This window comes from Sciurus vulgaris, assembly GCF_902686455.1.
Source record: "Sciurus vulgaris genome assembly, chromosome: 5".
NCBI lineage: Eukaryota > Metazoa > Chordata > Mammalia > Rodentia > Sciuridae > Sciurus > Sciurus vulgaris.
Genome location: NC_136465.1, coordinates 108,482,472 through 108,501,608, shown reverse-complemented (window position 1 = coordinate 108,501,608; position 19,137 = coordinate 108,482,472).

Below are 19,137 nucleotides of genomic sequence, written 5' to 3'. Positions count from 1 at the left end.
GAATGCCTTGCTTCATACAGGGAAAACTCCAGTCTGCTGGAAAATAGTAATTAAAAAAAAAAAAAAAAAAAAGAAATTACCTATCGAATTTAAAGGGAACTATTTGACTTGAATACTTTCACATTCCCCCATTTTGTTAATGGGTAAAAATCACCTTCAGAAGGGATGTTTGTCTTTTCCAATTTTCATACTTCATTAAACTCATAAATCCCACCTTCTTTGTCTTGGGTAATTTCATACCCATATCATAATGTGTGCATCTAGAAAGAGACAGTCTTGTTAAGATACCAGGAATTTTCCAGCATGTTTTGACAAACAAACAACCAATTCATTGTGGCACAGGGCAACTCAATAACAAAAAATTGAGATGGAACATACAGGAGATTCATGCATTTCTCCAAACAGATTTGGAAATGAAGCAAAAGAGAGCAAGCCAGATATCATCCTGGATATTCACATTTGGTAAGTCTTGTCTTCCCCATCCCCCACCGTCTCAATAGGAGGTCTTATCAAGCGTATTGCATATTCACACTGCTACATACTTCTGGAAAGTCAAAGGACATGGCCAGGTTGTCTTAATTCAACTGTTGGGCCTCGCCATTTTCCAGGATGGCCAATTCTTTCCTTTCTGTATGTGAGGTCTACCTTTTATAGGGGCATGGATGAAAATGTGGGTGAGTTTCTCATCCTTAGGATCTGGCATAGAAATCCATGTTATCCATATTTCTGATATGTTCTTGGACTTCCACAATTAAATTTTTTTCCCAGGTATCAACCCTTATGCCCCAGATTTTGTCCAGAGAATTGCAATCTTTCTATTAATAAGGGCTTAATAGAAAGATGGACTTACTAAAAATGTCTAACCTTGAAAGTTCTATACCATACTGGTTCTCAACAAATGATATCTGAACTGGAAGTGTGCATTACTTTGGGTTTTTTTTTTTTTTATGAGATCAATGTGGTAGTAGTTAGAGGCATGGAAGTACTGGGGGAAATGTGATTGTATGAAAAATAATTTTGAAAGTATTACTGAATACTGAATAGATCTTCTGCTCAACTAGGAACCATGTGTATTTTATCAAACCATCAGAAGACCTTTTTATTATAATCCATTTGTTTCTATTTATTTCAACTTTTGCTTTTTTTGTTTTTTAACTCAAATGGACTGAATTGAATTCTATGTGGGAGGCTTTGGGGGTGTAAAAATTAATATGCCAGCAAAGGCTTCTTACCAAACAGACCCAATGCAACATGGAACTGAAGAAAAGCTCCCACATCACAGGCTTCCCACATTCAAGAGAGGGACTATGATAATAATCTCTCTCTAAGATGGTTAAACTCCAGATTGCCTAGACAGAACACTTGGATTTTGCCTCCCAAACCTGCTTTTCTGTCTTTTCTAATGCTTATTTTAATTTTTTTCCCAATGCTTATTTTTAAAAACCATTGTTCATCTCTTTCTCTTCCTCAGTCCCAGATTTAACCAATCAGCAGTCTCAAATACATCCCAAATCTATCATTTTTCTACATCTGCATGGCCCCAATCCACCATCTACTCTCTCTCTCTTTCTCTCTCTCTGAATCAGAGCAATGAGCTGAGCAACTTTTCTCCACCACACCCTTCTACCATGATGTTCTGCCTGACTCAGGCCCAAAGCAATGGAGCCAGTCAACTGTGACCTGAAACCTCTGAACCATGAGCCAAAATGAACTTTTCCTCCTTAAAGTTTTTGTGCAGGTATTTTGGTCATAGTGATGAAAGGTTCACTCACAGAGTTCTAATAAAATTTTATTTACCAAAGCAGATCTTTGAAAGTGGTTTGCTGACCCTTGATCTAGAGTATTTCAGAAAGCTTCTCCCAGTCATTCTTATTCTCCTTCAGTTCCTTCAGAATATAGCGAGGATGATTTCTTCACAACTGAAACCTAGTTATTTCCCATCTACCACAGGCCTTTTGTTGCTTTAAGGTCTAGAATCCTCACCATAGCAAAAGGCCCTCTGTACTCTGATACTACTGTGGCTGCAGTCTCATGAAGTATCACTCTCCCTAGTCTATGTCACTCACAGGGACTGGTCTTTCTCATTGGAATGGTCTCTCCAATGATAAATTCCCAGTTAACTTCCATTTATTCTCTTAGTTTATATGTCATTTATTTTAAAAGATCTTTGACCACCATCTTCATACAGAAAAACTTAGTTACTCCAGTAATTACCCCCTTCATAGCAGTTGTAATTAAATAATTCATTTTGTAATAATTTGTTTAATGTTTTTCCCATTAAATAGTAAGAAAATTGTCACATTACATGTATGTAGCACATATATCAGTTAGTAATACAATTGACTACAAAGAGCAGAATATGATTGTAATAGAGATTTACTTTTCTACAGAGGAAAAAGGCTGAAGATAGACAATCTAGGGCTGGCATAGTAGTTCCATAATGCCATCAGGTGTCAATGAGCCATTTCTTTTTCTAGTTTGTATCCTTATGATTGCAACATGGCTGCCATGCTTTCAGGAATTGCACCTGCATTCCAGACAGGTCAAAGACACTGCCAGTTGAGCAGTAGTATTAAACAGAACAAGCAAAACAAAACAACTTCCCTTGATGTCTCACTGTATAGATCCGGTAATAAAGCAACCCCTGACTGCATGTGCATCTGGGCAATTACTGTTTTACAGAACACACTGACATATTGAAAAATATGGGATTATATCAGTAAATAGTATGAATGAATATTGAGTATCTATCCTAGTAGGCAAGTTCAATAAATATTTTTTGAATAAATGAACACTACAACTTATCTGAAGCTGAAATAATTCTAACATGGGAAAAGAAACTGAATTACAATGGCACTTGGACCTTTATCAATTTTCTTCTTATTTTTAGCCCATTTCACTCATGTGTAATTTGATAGGTCTTCATTTGCTCCAACTATTTTGAAGATTCAGGAGAAAGGCAATTAGAGGGGCAAAATCCAAGCTTATGATAGTTGGTGACTGTGGCTTTTGCTCCTGCAGACATTTTCAAACAATGCTATGCTGGAATAACTTTAGCAATATGTGCATTTTAAACCAACATTATTTTCTTTGGAAATACCTTATTGCAAAGTTATAATATATAAATATTTTAGCAGTAATAACATGGGTAATAGTCCTTAATGATCTGATCTGCCTATGGGCTTCTGGTTTAGGATATGATATTATTTTCAGACAACACTATAAAAATCAGATTTTATGTTGTCCTGCTGTGAACATCTCTGAGTCAAATAGCAGAAGTGATGCTTTTCTCTTATTTAATTTTTTAATAGCTCCCTAACCTACATTCATAAGACTCTGTATATAAAATGTAACCAGAGACAGTCTTAATAACAAAACTGCTTTTCTTTTAGTGTAAACTTTTTTTTTCCAGTTCTGATTTCATTTAGGAAAGTGAAAATTGGATTTTTCTAAGGTATTAAAGAATTGGAGTAAAAATATGTTTTTAAGATTGCAATACACTACTAAGAATTTCACAGTATTTAATAGCACTTGAGAACTTGTTATCTGGAAAACTAAAGCCATTTCACAAATATCAGCCCTGTGGTTAATGTCCAGGTCCTGTTGGCCCCCTTAACACCTTTACCTCTTTTGTGGTCAGCACTCCCAGACTTCATTATGTGGCATCATTGCCACTATGTGAAGACCTGGTGCAATTACTAGGACTCAACCCAGGGTTGGGCTTCTCTCCTGAGACTTTGAACCACTTCTGTGGCTGGGGTTCTTGATCAGACCACTGCCAGCAGGTGAGGATAGAGAAGCTGCCCTGGTTCCTTCTATGACCTGACTCCAACTTCCCTTCCACTCTGAGCTGGTTGACATCCTTCCAACAGATTCCTTTTCTGCAACCAAAGATCCCTAGTGATACAATCTACTACACTAGATGACAAACTCCAGGATGCAGGGCCTCTACAGAACCTGGTGGAAAATGACCCAGTGCCTTTTCTTTTTTACTCACAGATTCCTAACTTTATTTGGAGTGGAGATACGTCCACCTCTCTCACTTTGGTTGGAGGCTGGGGTAGCCATGCTGTGTAGCTGTAACCAATGGTGTGTGAACAGAAGTCTGGGGATTTCTGCAAAACCTTTGCTTTCCTAATGAGAATGCTGCCTTTCCTTCTCTCTTTCTCCTTTGGCTTGTTTGGAAAGCAGATGTAACTCCCCACAATGGAATAGGTTATTTTGTGATCATGAAATGACAGGCACGAGTATGGAAACTGGTCCTTTCAGTAAGGAAAGTCGAAAGGTGGAGAGAAACTGGGTCCTTGATGGTATCACAGTACAGCTCACCAGAAGTGGCTGCCTCCCTCCTAATTTCTTGTTTAGTGAAAAATCATGAAACCCTCCTTGGAAGAGCTACTGGAGTGGAATTTCCCATTACTTGATGTCCTTTGTGTTCCTAACTGATATGAGTGTTTTGTTTATTTCATTCAGTCTCTTAACACCTGCCCCTAAAACAAAGCTTGGTGTATAGTAGACCTTAAAATATATTTGTTGAATGGACAAATGAATAATGAATGAATGATAATTGCTAATGATAAAAATCTGTATTTCTGCATATAATCTTTAAATTGTTGCCATGTTTCAGGTGAGAAAAATGATACAGGATATGCATATTATATATTTGCAGCTAGTAGCTATATCACTTACTTCACCATCCTAATACACTGACTTGATCCAAGATCCGATGAAAATCCTAACTGACCTTCAGTGCCCAGCTCCGTTCTCACCTGTTTTAGAGAGCGTTATTCAACCACGCAGGTCAGCGTTCCTCTCTTTGGTATACAAGGTCAATTTCACTTAAGCAAACAGCACTGTTCTCTCTCCCTAGTCGAATTAAGAGTCCTTAAGACAGAACGAGTACTATTCATTTGCATTTTGTGTTAAATATGATGCTTAGTAGTACAGTCCAACTAGACAGCAAGACAGTTGGGAAAAAATGATCTGGATTCATGTTCAATGTTCAATCTCATATGAGTCATTTCAACAATACTTGTGAAACACTTTTCTACTGTTAATCACTGCTTTGAGTCCCAGTTGTATCATCTGCAAAGTGGGAAGAAAAAATAATGCCCATCTTATAGGTTATTTTAGGTTTAAACGAGGTGATAGATATAAAACTTCTCTATAACTGTTAATTATTGTGTCATAGTAAGTACTCTAAATGTACCAATTGAATTAAATTTTATACAGTCAATACTCTCAAGCACTCAAGTGAGAAGATTCAAGTGTTTTCTCTTGGACTCCTGATCTCTTTGGAGTTTTGTGACACTCTGATTTGGTTGTACTACTCGCAATTTAAGAACCTTAAGTGTTCTAACCAATGCTGGATATGACTCCCACATCCTTGGACATGTAGTCAAATTCTCATGACTTAGTTCCTACAAATTATCCATTAGTTGCTGAAACTTTTCTAGGACAGCATTCAGCTAAAGAACTCAGGCTTGAATTGATTAGATACCCAAATAGTTCCACAATAAATAATCTTGTACTGAACAAAAATCAATGATCACTTGGTTCATCAATACAGAGCATAGGAATAAAGATCAAAGGTACTGAAAACATTGGGCTTTCTCTCCCCTCCTGCAATTCTTTAAATAATTATTTTCCTACAACTTTTACAGGGGCTTTCTCAATAGAATGTTATGAACTTTATTTTACAACAAGATCCTATCTGATGACGTATTCTTTTCCATTTCAAAAAAGTTGATGTGAAAGAAAAATAGTCTGATGTTGCTTTGTGTTGAGGACTACTTTATATTTTCAGTCATCCCTCATCACTTAGGCTAATGAAATGGAATACCTTACCATAGGTTCCCTGGAAAACAGCCTGAGGCAGGTTGGGTGCAAATGGTTCATTTGGGAGGTGATTTTAGGAAGCAGGAGTAAGGGTCCTGGTGAGTAAGACAGGGAGGAAGAAGAATCTTCTGGGAGCAGCACAGGGAAGACAATTCTGCTGAGACCACTAGAGATGCTTTCAGGACCTGTTACAGGTCCTAGAATTTGCCTTCCTGCAAGATAGTGGCTCCTCAAGTGTTGCTCCACAAGTTGTACCTCTCTTACACTTTCAGACTGTGTGCTTTCCCATCCAGAAAAGTAAACTCTGCAGTGTTGAAACAGAGTTTGGTAAGGTGCATGTTTAGGTGTGATACAAGTAGCACCAGGTGGGAAAGCTTGCACATAACTGTCCATCACAACTGTGCCTGATCATAGGTGAGCTGAGGGCACTAGGGGAGCTGCTACATGGAGGTTCTGCTTTTGTGGGTACAGGTTCCCCTGATTATGAATTTGGATGCAATTAGTAGTTGTTTTCAACAACAACAACAACAACAACAACAACAACAGTAGGATTATTTAAACTTTATTATGCCAGCCTCTGTCACAGCACTTTAAGATTTCCTCTAATTATTATTAAAATAACTATAGTTGCATGGAACTAATTCATAACTAGAGTAAGTTTGGCCACTTTTGTCCTCATTCTTAGTAATATTATATATTATGCACAGAGTCAAAACGACTTCAGCTTCTGGATTAAAGAGGAGCCCAACTCCTACTTTAGATTTTAATTTAAAATATACAAATATGATACCAACTAGGGTTTTTTTGTCAGTGGTGGTAAGGAAGAGAGAGTGGAATTATAACTAGCAAGTGAGATTCTGTGCAGAAACTCACAGCCTATTGTCACTGTTACAGATCGGACATTTGTTGTATTGGAGATAAGATTTTTTTTTTTTTTTTTTTTGCTCCAGGCTACATCACTTCTTCCTAGTTTCTTTTTCAACTTTAAACTTAAAAAAAAAAAAAAAAAACAAAAAAACACAAAAAAACAAAAAAACAAAAAAAAAACAAACAAGCAGAGAAATGTCTTTTTAAATAACATATGTTTTAAATTTTCTAATAAGAGATGTGTTAGATATAGCCATTTTAAACATTTCTCTTTGGTTCTTAACTACACAGTCCCCTCAGAGGACAAAGGGTTTTACGGGCCTTCTACTCCAGGGACCATGCAATGAGGAAAGAGCCCCACAGGCTGGGCAGCTCTTATTCCTCACTGTGCACAGGCAAATGGCAGGTCGTGAAACTCTATGAAACCTGGGCTACAGAGTGGGCCTTGGGGTCAGCCAGGCTTCTCTTGCTGACTAGGTCTGGTGTCTCTTTTTCAGAAAGCTTTATATGTGAACATCAAAGACCATAGACCAGCCAGGGGACTGACAGCAGTGCTCAAATACTTGTATGTAAATTTCTTCTCACTGCGGGGATGGGAATAGGAAAAACAGTACAATGAATCAGAGGTAACTTTCCTATATTCATATATGAATACACGACCAGTGTAGCTCCACATCATGTACAACCACAAGAATGGGAAGTTATACTCCACATAGGTATGATTTATCAAAATACACTCTACTGTTATGTACATCTAAAAATAACAAATAAAAAATAAATTTCATCTCCCTGCTTTGATATATTATGCACAATCACAAGGCCCTAGAACAGGTATGACCACGTTGTTGATTTGTGAGCCAGTAGTAGGAACACTGTGCCAAGAGACAGGAGATCTGCTCTTTCACCCCTGGCTTAGCAGGTAACCAGCTGTATAACCTTCACCAAGTTACTTCTATTTCCTAGGTCTCAGCTCCCCAGTAGCAGAACACTGGGGCAAGACTAGTGGAGCTCTAAACTCCCATGGGACTTCTCGTGCTGTGATTTATTGTGCAAAGGTCAATGAGACTTTTTTCTCATCTTGTTCGGGATGGAGCTAAACACGGAAGAGAACAAAGGTGGAGAAACCCCCAAATCACAATGAATTCCAAAGATAAATTGAAATATGTTTGATAGTAGATGAGTGTGGGTATTTTTGTTGCACTCATATTATTTTTCACATATTCAGATCTATTTTTAATTATAGTTTAATAAAAAATATGCTCTATGCTTATGTTTTCTTCTCCTACTCAGTTTTTCTATCACTCTTTTGCTCTCTTAAAATTCTAGAAAAGTCCTGAAATGAAATAACTTATTGATTTATGCCTGTCTTCTTCCAAAAGAGCTGGGAGATGGCTTCTTGGTATGTAGGTGATGGTGATGTTCAGTGAACTGGCATTGTTATGATATTGATTCTTCGACTGCTGGTGTTTTAGAATTTTCTGATTCTTCTGCCTGGATATTTTCACCATGCTCTGTTTACTGTCTGTTTTTTAACTTCTGATTCTTTAATTCTAAACTCTTTATAGTAGATGCTTTTTAAAAATAGTTCTTAAAACTACAAATTGTACTCTGGAGATTCGATTCTTGTTTTTTTTTTTTTTTTTTTTTTTTTTTTTTTTTAAGTAGTTCCAAATTGCTATTCAATTCAGGTTTGTCTCACTACAATAACCCAGAAAAAAAAGTAGAGTCTCCTTTTCCTTATCTGATTTTTAAACAGGTAATTTTAGATGCTGCTAAAATTGAGGAAACATATTTGAAAATGAGTGAGTTCTTTAATAAAGTGTAAAATAAAGTCTAACAATGAGGAAGCAGCATCATGGTCATTATCCATCATAGCAAAATTCATTTAAATTGAAAACAAAATAAATGTTTAAAAAATGGGAATTTGATTAAACAAATGATGGTAAAGTTGAAAAAATTTCTAATTTTATTGTTAAATGAAAACAACCTATATAATAGCATTTATGCTGTAATTAAAAAAATTTTAAGGCCATGTACAATGTGTAGATAAAAAGACTTAAAGAATATAGCCAGAACTTAAAATCAGCATACTACAGAGATACAGCCACATCAATGTTCATAGCTGCTCAATTCACAATAGCCAGATTGTGGAACCAACCTAGATGTCCTTCAATTGATGAATGGATAAAGAAACTGTGTATATATATATACAATGGAATATTATTTAGCCATAAAGAATGATAAAATTATGGCATTTGCAAGCAAATGGATGAAATTGGAGAATATCATGCTAAGTGAGATAAGCCAATCTCAAAAAACCAAAGGACAAATGATATCACCAATAAGTGGATGATGACACATAATGGGGGGTGGGAGGGGTTAGTGTTAGTGTTAGAGTTAGGGTTAGGAAGGGGGGCAAGAATGGAGGAAGGAAGGACTGTATAGAGGGAAAAGAGGGGAGGGAGGGGTGGGGGAAGGGAAAAATAACAGAATGAATCAAACAACATTACCCTATGTAAATTTATGATTACACAAATGGTATGCCTTTACTCCATGTACAGACAGAGAAACAACATGTATCCCATTTGTTTACAATAAAAAAAAGAAAAGAAAAAAAAAAGAATATAGCCAGAGACAGTCACAAGGGGGGTGTATTAAGAAAGTGGAAAATTGTTACTAATTTTAATTTTTTTCTTGTTTATTATCTAAACTTTCCTAAAAGGTCTACAAGAAACATGTACCGTTTCATGATTAGAAACAATAATATAAAATAAATTTCAGATGAGTTAAATAGTAAGTGGAAAAAATAAAATAGTAAAAAATTATAGAAGAAAATTTAGGAGACTATATTTAAAATGTGCTGTTATGGTTTGAATAGGAGCAGTCCTCCCCAAAGTTCCTGGGTTAATGCAGGAGGTAAAATGACTAGATGAGGAGGGCTGTAATCTAATCAGTGGATTAATCCACTTGATGGATTAATAATTTGAATGGACAAGCTGGGTGATGATAGGTAGGTGGGGTGTGGCTGGAGGAAGTTGGTCACTGGAGATTATATATTTTGTCCTTGGCTCCTTGTTTGCTTTCTCTCTGCTTGCCACCTGTGACGGGTTGAGTAGCCTTCCTCCATCACACACTTATGCCATGATGTTCTGCCTTCACTTAGGACCAGAGTGACAGAGTCAGCTGACCATGGACTGAGCCCCTGAAACTGTAAACCAAAATAAACGTGTCCTTATCTAAGTTGTTCTTGTCAGATATTTTGGTCACAACAATGTACCAATACATGTGGGGACAGGGAGATCATGTAAATAAAGATAGGGATCCCAGAAACTGTATTAAAAAAAGGGAAATATATTTGAGTTTATGAGAACTTAAATGTTTTCTCTGATAAAATATACCACAAAATGACAAAAAATAGGCTGAAAAGATTTTCAGTGTATATAGTATATAAACATTCATGTCTCTAATGTATGTACAACTTCTACAAACTTTAACTAAATAAACCCAAACAACCCAGTAGTAAAATAGACTAGGCATGTGGATAGGTAGTGCACACAACTGTAAAGACAAATGACATATGAAAAGAAGTTCTAACCTCCTAGTAGTTAGGCAAATGCAAATTAAATAAAGATGAAATATCTGACATCCATCAGAATGGCTGAAATCAGTGGTAATAATTAATGCTATATGTATATAGAAGAAGATCCTCTCAGCATTGCTAGTGAGTGTGTGAAATATTCTAGCTTTTTTAGAAAGCAATCTGACAGTATATAATAGCTGTTAAAATTGAAAGACATATGGTCCAGCTGATAGAGGAAGACATCCCTCTTCTAATAACTTTTTTTTTTCCATGTGGAAAGAGCCCCATTTAAAGAGCAATCCTGTTTTCTCTTCATTCTCCCAAACTCTTTTCAACAGTTAAGGAGAAATGAGTTATCTGATTCATAAATTTGAGAGTCAAAGCTTAAGTATGTGTTGCCCAGTCCTTTCTTCCTCCCCTCTGGGATCCACCTACCTGCAGAGAGCACGCACACTGATATTTTCTTGTATATGCTTGGCTCAGTGCTTGAGGTTCTGTCCCTGTAGAGGCCTTTGATTAATTAGCACTATCTGGGCCTTTTAAATAGCATATATTTTTAATTTGCTAGTAAGAAATGTGTTAGATTCAATCATTTTGAACATTTCAACTTGACTCTTAACTATAAAATTCCCTCAGAGAAAAAGTGTTTAAGGGTTGTCTACCCTGGGACAGCGAGTGGGTAGGGGTGGGTGAGGTAGTGTCTGGAGATGGGATTCTTAAATCTCTCTTCAAGATAACTGGCTGTGTGAAGCATAACTGGGTGACAGTCTCCAGCTACTCCACCTTCACATCTGCCACACCACTCATGCTGAGACCACATTCTTCCTGGCTTGGACAGTCTGTTTTGGGGTCATGAAGGACCTGACTGAGACCTTCTTAGCTACATACGTTTCCCATTCAATTCTTCCTTCCCTCCTTCCCCAGAGTCAGACCTGTGTCATAGTCTGTAGGCTTTCTCTGCTTACTCCTTCTCTCTTTCCATTTTATGCTTCCTAAATGTTTTCTTCAGTAGTCATTTGCCAGTATAATTAACGTTGGCAACTGCTTCTCAGAGGACTCAAACAGATAGTTGGTACCAGGAGTGTTCTGAGAAAGCAGACAGTAATAATGTGGGTTTGGGGATGAATGGTTTGCTGATGACAAGGATACCCCCTTATGTATTAGTTTCCTTTTGTTCCTGTAACAAATTTGCATAAATTTAGTGACTTAAATTCATTATTATAAAGTTCTGGAAGTTAGAAGTCCAAAATGGGTCTTTCTGCACTAATATCAAGGTGTCGGCAGGGCTGTTTTCCTGCTGGTGGCTTTGTATTTTCCTACTTCTAGAGGCCATCCACATTTCTTGGTTTATAGTCCCTTCCTTCATCTTCAATGCCAGGAGCATAACACCTTCAAATCCCCTTTTCAACTTTACTTCTTTCACATTTTTTTATTGGTGCATTATAGTTGCACATAATGATGGGATTTGTTGTTACATATTCATATATACACACAAAATAATATAGTATAACAATATTACTCTCTAGCACTTTCCCCCTCCCTCCCTGCCTTCTACTGTTTGGTAGAAGGTAAATGGTTTGATCCATTTCTACTGATCTCCCTCTGATTTTCATGAGCTCCTCCCCACATTTCTTTTTGTTGTTGTTGTTTTTCTCTCTAGTGTCTGCATATGAGAGAAAACATTATGACCCTTGTCCTTCAGTTTGACTTATTTCACTTAACATAATGGTCTCTAGTTTCATCCATTTTCCTGCAAATGACATCATTTCATGTTTCTTTTGGTTGAATGAAACTCCATTGTGTATGTATATACCACATTTTCTTTATCTGTTTATCCACTGATGGATACCTTTGGCTATTGTGAGTTGTGGGGTATCTGGATCATATGGTGGTTCCATGCCTAGTCTTTTGAGGAATCTCCATACAGTTTCATAGTAGTTGTACTACTCTACAATGCCACCAACAGTGTAAAAGTGTTCCCTTTTCTCCATATCCTCTCCAGTGTTTATTTTTATTTGTATTCTTGATGACTGCCATTCTGACTGGTGTGAGATGAAATTTCAGTGTAGTTTGGATTTGCATTTTCCTAGTTCCTAATGATGTCGGACATTTTTTCATGTCTTTATTGTCCATTCACATTTCAGTTTTTGAGAAATGTCTATTGAATTCATTTGTCCACTTATTAATCGGGTTATTTGATTTTTTTGTGTAAAGTTTTCTGAGTACTTTATATATCCTAGATATTAATCCTCTGTCAGAGGAGTACAAGCAAAGTTTTTCTTCCGTTCTGTGGGTTCTCATTTTACATTCCTAAATGTTTCCTTTGCTGTGGAGAAGCTTTTTAATTTGATGCCATCCCATTTGGTAATTCTAGGCATTATTTCCTGAGCTTGAGGGTCCTCGTGAGAAAGTCATTGCTTGTGCCTATATGCTAGAGTGCTGACCCCGTTTTCTTCTAGGAGTTGCATAGTTTCTATTCTAATTCTTAGGTCTTTAATCCATTTTGAGTTGATTTTTGTGCAGGGTGAGCATCTTTAAATCTCTTTTTGATATGAATCTTCTCTTTGCTTCTTTTACTTCTAAGGACTATTGTGATATATTGGGCCCATTTAATCAGTTTATGATCATCTCACATTAAGGAGCCTTGTGTTAATCACATCTGCAAAATCTTGTACTGTATATGAAAATATATTCTCAGGTTCTAATGATTAGGATGAGAACAACTTGCAGGGAGGAGGGACAATATTCTACTCTGCCTACCACACCATGTAATGTGTAGGGCACAGATTGTCCTTAGAATAAATCAGCAGCCCACCTGCTACATGTTTCACTGGAGATGACAAGAGTGAATGGGAACACCCTTGATGATAATTCAGATGTTTGAAATGCTATGGAGAAACAAATGCATAGAAGGGCAGTGGCACTGGTGGATATTTAGATGTTGTATCTCTTCAGAGAGATAATTTGAAGCTGAGGGCTATTAATAAACAGCTAGAGTCTAAATGTGAGAGCTAGAGGGCCTCTCTGTAGAGGCTCTTGGAGAATTTACAAAGAGGCCCTTATCTTCGGTAGAGGTGGAAAGATGAAGATAATGAGTGAATGAAGGATTTAGTAGCTAGAACCCAGGAGCTCCTGAGACCTTTAAATTCTCAAAATTTAAGAGACATTAAATTCCCTATACTGATAAGGGAAGGGCTTTGGTTGGGAACTGTTTGGGACCTTGAAATACAGGATGGGGACACCTGGGTGAATGCCCACAAAGTTTGTAGCTCTGTAAACTTCTCTGAACTCAGAGAACTTTGAGCCCACCCCTCTCTAAAAAGAGCTAGCCCATCCTTTATGTAGGAGGATACTGCTGAGGCCTCGCCTCCACAAGGCAACAGGTGCTCCTTAGTGCCTGTCCTGAATGCCAAGATGATAACTAGTTAACTTCTAGCACAACCCAGCTGGGAATGTGCTCAACCTGATAAGGGAGAAGAGATTACACCTCAAAGGAACAGCAAAGATTAACTAGTACTTAATCCAGAAAACAGGGAGGTATTCCAGGGTATAAATTTTGATGGGGCTTAATTAGAAAGGAAGGACATAAAACTGGATAAGCAGGAACTTTCAGGGAACTTTCTCAGGACCTGGGATTTAACACTGGTGAGGACCTCAAAGGATGGGGCAAATTTGCTGCTAGGATAGATTTTAGAAAGCTGGGCTGGGATCAATGGCCTAGCCAGGTTTTTCAGGGGTCTGGAAGGAAAAGGATGGACACCATTCCTCATAGAGACCACCATTGTCTTGGCTGAAATACAAGAACAATGGAGTCCTCATAGGGATAGATAACCTATTCTTGGTGTGCATATACTTTTTCTATCTGCCAAACCTCTGCCAAAATTCATGCAGGAGCATATCAAATGTCTGGTTTAGAGGTATAGAATCCCATATAGAGTATCATCTGACCACGGACCCACTTCATAGAAGGTAGGTAAAAACCAATTGACTTGGACGTATTTCTGCAATGAATTGCTAAGAGCAAAAAGTAAAAGCTAGAGAAGTGGAAAAAACAACATGAATGCATTTTTGAAAAAGAGACAGTGACAGTCCCACCCCACACATATATTTGTTTGTTCATGAGTCTAGCAGATGAATGTCATGAAACTATATACATTAACACTGGTTACATGATAGCTGGGATGGAGTAGAGGGCTGTCTGGTAGAGAGGAGGAGCACAAAGGGAAGGAGGAGTTTTTTTTTTTTTTAAGGACTGTATTTTAAGAAACTGTCCATGATAAAGAAGAAGTTTCAATATTATCTCACTTGTACAAATTTCATGAAAGACGACCTTGAAATACAAATAGTGGTTACAGTGATGGAATTCCAGAATATCTTCTATTGGCATCTATTGCTTTTATAGCAATCACTCAGTCTATATGTGGAAACCTCTGTCTTTTAACTGCTTTGGTTTTCAGTGTTTTCACCTCTGAAGTAGAACTGAATCAAGTCTTCTATGATGCACAATGCATAATATATATGTAGGCATATATATATATATATATATTTTTTTTTTTTTTTGCTAGTAATAGGGTGAGAAAGAAAAAAAGTATAAATGGTATGCCACGGAATTTGCAGAGCGCTGGGGATACAGAAATGAGTATAGAGGGAGGATCAAACCTAGCAAAGAATTATGTAGTGCCATAATCTCTAGAGTGTGAGCATGGTGGTATGTGACTCAGCACATGGTGAGGGGCCATTTGGCACAATCTGAGAGTTTGGGAAGAGCAAATGGTACCCAAGACCCTTCAATTACTACATAAAGAAATGACCACATTCTTTGCCTTGAGGTTATGCAATACGATCACAACAATTTTAAGAAAAACAGTGCTTAAAGTAAAGATAGAAAGGACAATGGTGATGGACTCTTGACAATGGTGTTGGAATTATGGGTGGCTTTCCTACTCCTTACACTTTTCTGTATTTTCCTAATGTGTTCCAATGAGTGTGTAATGAGAAATTTTTGTTTTATTTTGATTGGATTATATCAGTTCAGGATGGGAGCACTTGTACCTTATACAAATGAGTGTTCTTTAATAAATCAAAATGGAGAGTTTATTAATCTTTACCTGATATAGGTAACATGATAGCTTAACATGATCTCTTCTAAGAAGAGGTGGATAGTTAGACAGTTACCCAGGGATCTCACCACCAGATTTTCATGCCTTTGTAGATTCTTTACAAACCATGGAGGCCCATATAGTGATTTTAATTATTTCCCAGAATAACCCAACAGGGCATTGAATGTGTCTGGAAATGGAAACCTAGGATTCAAATGAATGGTCCAGATAATTTCCAAATTAGGACTAGGCAATAAAATTCTTAGTTTTCTTCATCCATAAGTTTTGAAAATAGCTTCAGAAGTGATGATGTTTTTTGCTGCTGCTGCTGAAGTTCCCAACACAGTGGGCTTCTCATCTGAGCTCTGGCATTATCCAGTGCGTATCTGGCCCCTACCTCCCTGCTGTGTTCTGCATAGCACATCCTTCCTCTGCCATAAAACTCATGACACCTTCTGAGAACTGCATGTCTGTCTTCTTAACAAACTATGAGATCTTTTTCTTTGCTTTTCCCTAGGCCCAAGACAGTGCTGAGTCAAGTACTAAATAAGTAATTGGTTATTAATCATTAATAAATCTGTAGACTTTAGGTCATGTAATGACCATGTACTTACAATGTACCAAAAATACAAGCATTTTACAAAACCCACTTTAGTAGGAATTATTAATGCTCTTATTTACAAATAGGAAATAAGAAACAGGTTAATTAGGTTGCCAGGCTAGTAAGTGGTAGCAATGAGACTTAGACCTAGTCAATCTGATTCTGCACTTTGCTCCCTAACCACTATTCCATATTGCTCATTAGGTCATTGGATCTTTTTGTGCCTTATTTTCTGACAGAAAAATGGAATTAAAAATACCCATTCGTTGTATTGTTGGAAGAATATTTTTTTAAAGTATACAAAAAGCTTTGCACACATCAGATTTTATAATTATTTTATTATCAGTAACGTCATTAATGTTATTGGTATTATTAATTGTTAAATATCACCTTTCTACCAAATAAAATCAAATTATTATTATTATAAAAACATTGGTAGATAATTGACAACATGAGTGAATTGAGAGTTGTGACTTTTTAATCTTAACTTTCAAACATTTTTTTGAATTACTTTGGGAAGATATTTTTGTCACTTTATTGAGTTTCTTTAATCCCATCCCAAAAAATGGCATTTGCTGTATGCCCAACTCTATTCATCAATTCTTAAACTTGGTACTATTCATGATATGTGCTCAGAGCCTTGGGGTGGTGACAGAAAGGGGATTTGCAAATCACTCTCTTCAGAGAAGGGAGAGTGTCTCCCCCTAGTGTTGGTCTTTGGCGGAAGGATCCAAACCCTGCTTCCAGCTCTTCACTGGGGCTTTTGGTCTGGTATGATTTTTATAACTGGAGGGTGACTTTTGAAGTTAAAAGTTTGGAGTTCCTTCTACAGCAGCAGAAGTAAGGATTTGTCTAAGAATATTGAGTGTTTTGTATAAACACTGTCAAATAGCTATATATTCACAGAGGTACAGCCCATTTTTCCTTTAATCCTTTAGTTTTAAAGTGCTTGATGCTTTATTAGTTTAGGAGGAACAGTAATTACTATGTCTAGTACGGATTTGACTTAAGCAAAACTGTTATAAGAAAGGAAACTAGTTTTCATTGGGTACCTGCCAAGTGATAAGTACTTCCCAAAACATAATATTTTCAATTCATGTAGTAATATTTAGGGCAGATATTAACCTACCACAGACACTAAGACTAAGGCCCAGGGAGTTCTAAGATGTTGCCAGATTATTACATTTAGAATACATGATATGTGTAGTTTTCAAAGCCATCCCTGTCCACTGCGCTTTGCCACTCAACCTGGGGCCCTTGGCTTCTCAGGTGTTGGCAGAGTAGAGATTGACACTTCATATTTCTCTGAAATGTTCCCTTCCTTCAGTTATCTGACCAGTTCTAGCATCTATAGCCTTTGGGGCTCTGTTCTTGGAGGGTTAAATGAAGAAGATGCCAATGCTATTCATGTTTCATATTTTGGTTTATGATGACATTCTGTAGACAATATCTTCACCCAAAAGAGTGGGACCATAGAAAGAATTGTAGGAAATGAGAGCTGGATGAGTCGTTAATTAAAATAATCCTTTTTAAAAATAACCTTGGTACTTGGAAGTTAAATCTTTCAAAACCTGCATTTGTGATGGCAAAATAATGAAAGTGATGCTTGCTGGTAAAGAGAAAGTCCTTTCATTTGATCCTAAAGTACAGTCTTTTCATTCTACACATGAGATCTGCTGGGTGAGGGATTTATGGTGGGTCTGTGTATGATCTTATATTCTCCCAGCAATTTAATATTTAATTGAAAGTAGGGAAGAGGGAGGAAGAGGGGGATGCTCCTTGGCAATTGGCCAATTCTGTGAGCAAATTTTGGTTTTTGTGGTTGTGTAGTTAATTCAGTGAATAAGGTGTCCCATTCATATTGTCTGGGCCGGTTACAAGTTGGCATTGACTGATGGCCAATTACAAGTTATTCACATTTGGATCAATATCCCAGACATGAGCTCATTAACCCCAAATCCTATTATCTCACACATGTGGAGCAGATTGTTTTTAATGTGATGACATTTTCACTCTCTACAAACCTGAATTCTGATGTAGTAAAAAGCCGCAACAGAAACAAGCAGAAAGAAGCAGCTGGGTTGATACCTATACAACCAGTGAAATGACAGGTGCAAATTAATAGAGGTCTGTAGAGGTCTGCTTGTGCCACTTAGGGTTCATCTTGAGAGTTGACAACAACCTTGGTGGATTTCTTGTAGTTCCTCATCTCATTGCCCATCTTCTTGGAATTCTACTTCTGGGTGTCTAGAAACCTCTCTTCATTTCATGTTGGTAGATTATGATTCCCTGACTTCAGGCAGTTTCTTTAGTTTCCTCGACATTGGTTCTTAGGCCTGTGGGTGCTATGGCTTTGATCTATTTTCATCTTCTTTGCATCTCCCCATAACAATTTTAATGAATGGGCAGACTTTCCGACTGGAATGCTCATTCCTCCTGAAGATATATCATCACAGCTATTGGAATCATTTATCCACATGTGATGCTAGTTTTCATCTCTGCAGGGGCAGACAAATTTTTCTTCAAACTATACCTGTATAGCTAATGAATTCAACCCTAAATTAACACTGAATCACATGGCTGCCTGTCACTCTTGCTTTTGTTTAGGAGATCCTTTTTGACGTTGGATACCTGATCATTTCTTTTGTGATTCTCATTTAAAAGGGAAAAGCTTGGACTGCTCATTTTACTGAAATGTTTTTTTAATAGACTATTTCCTTCTGATCTGACCCACGACATCTCAGTGGTTCAAAAACGTAAGTTTTGATTTTATGACATTGTTACAGGATCATGGTTCCCACATACGTAAAATTGGAGAGAATATCTACCTTGCTCTTGTAGTTGGCTCTTTTACTGCTGTGACCAAAAGACCTGGCAAGAACAATTAGAGGAGGAAAAGTTTTTGGTTTCAGAGGTCTCAGTCCATAGATGACCGACTCCATTCCTCAGGGTCTGAGATGAAGTAGAAGTGGTGGCAGAGGAAAATAGCTGGGGATATGTGCCAGGAAACAGAAAGAGACTTTCCTCACCACTGACAAAATATAAACCCCAAGGACAGGCCCCTATCCTCCCACCTCCTCCAGCCACACCCTACCTGCCTATAGTTACCACCCAGTTAATCCCTGTCAGGGGATTAATGCACTGATTAGGTT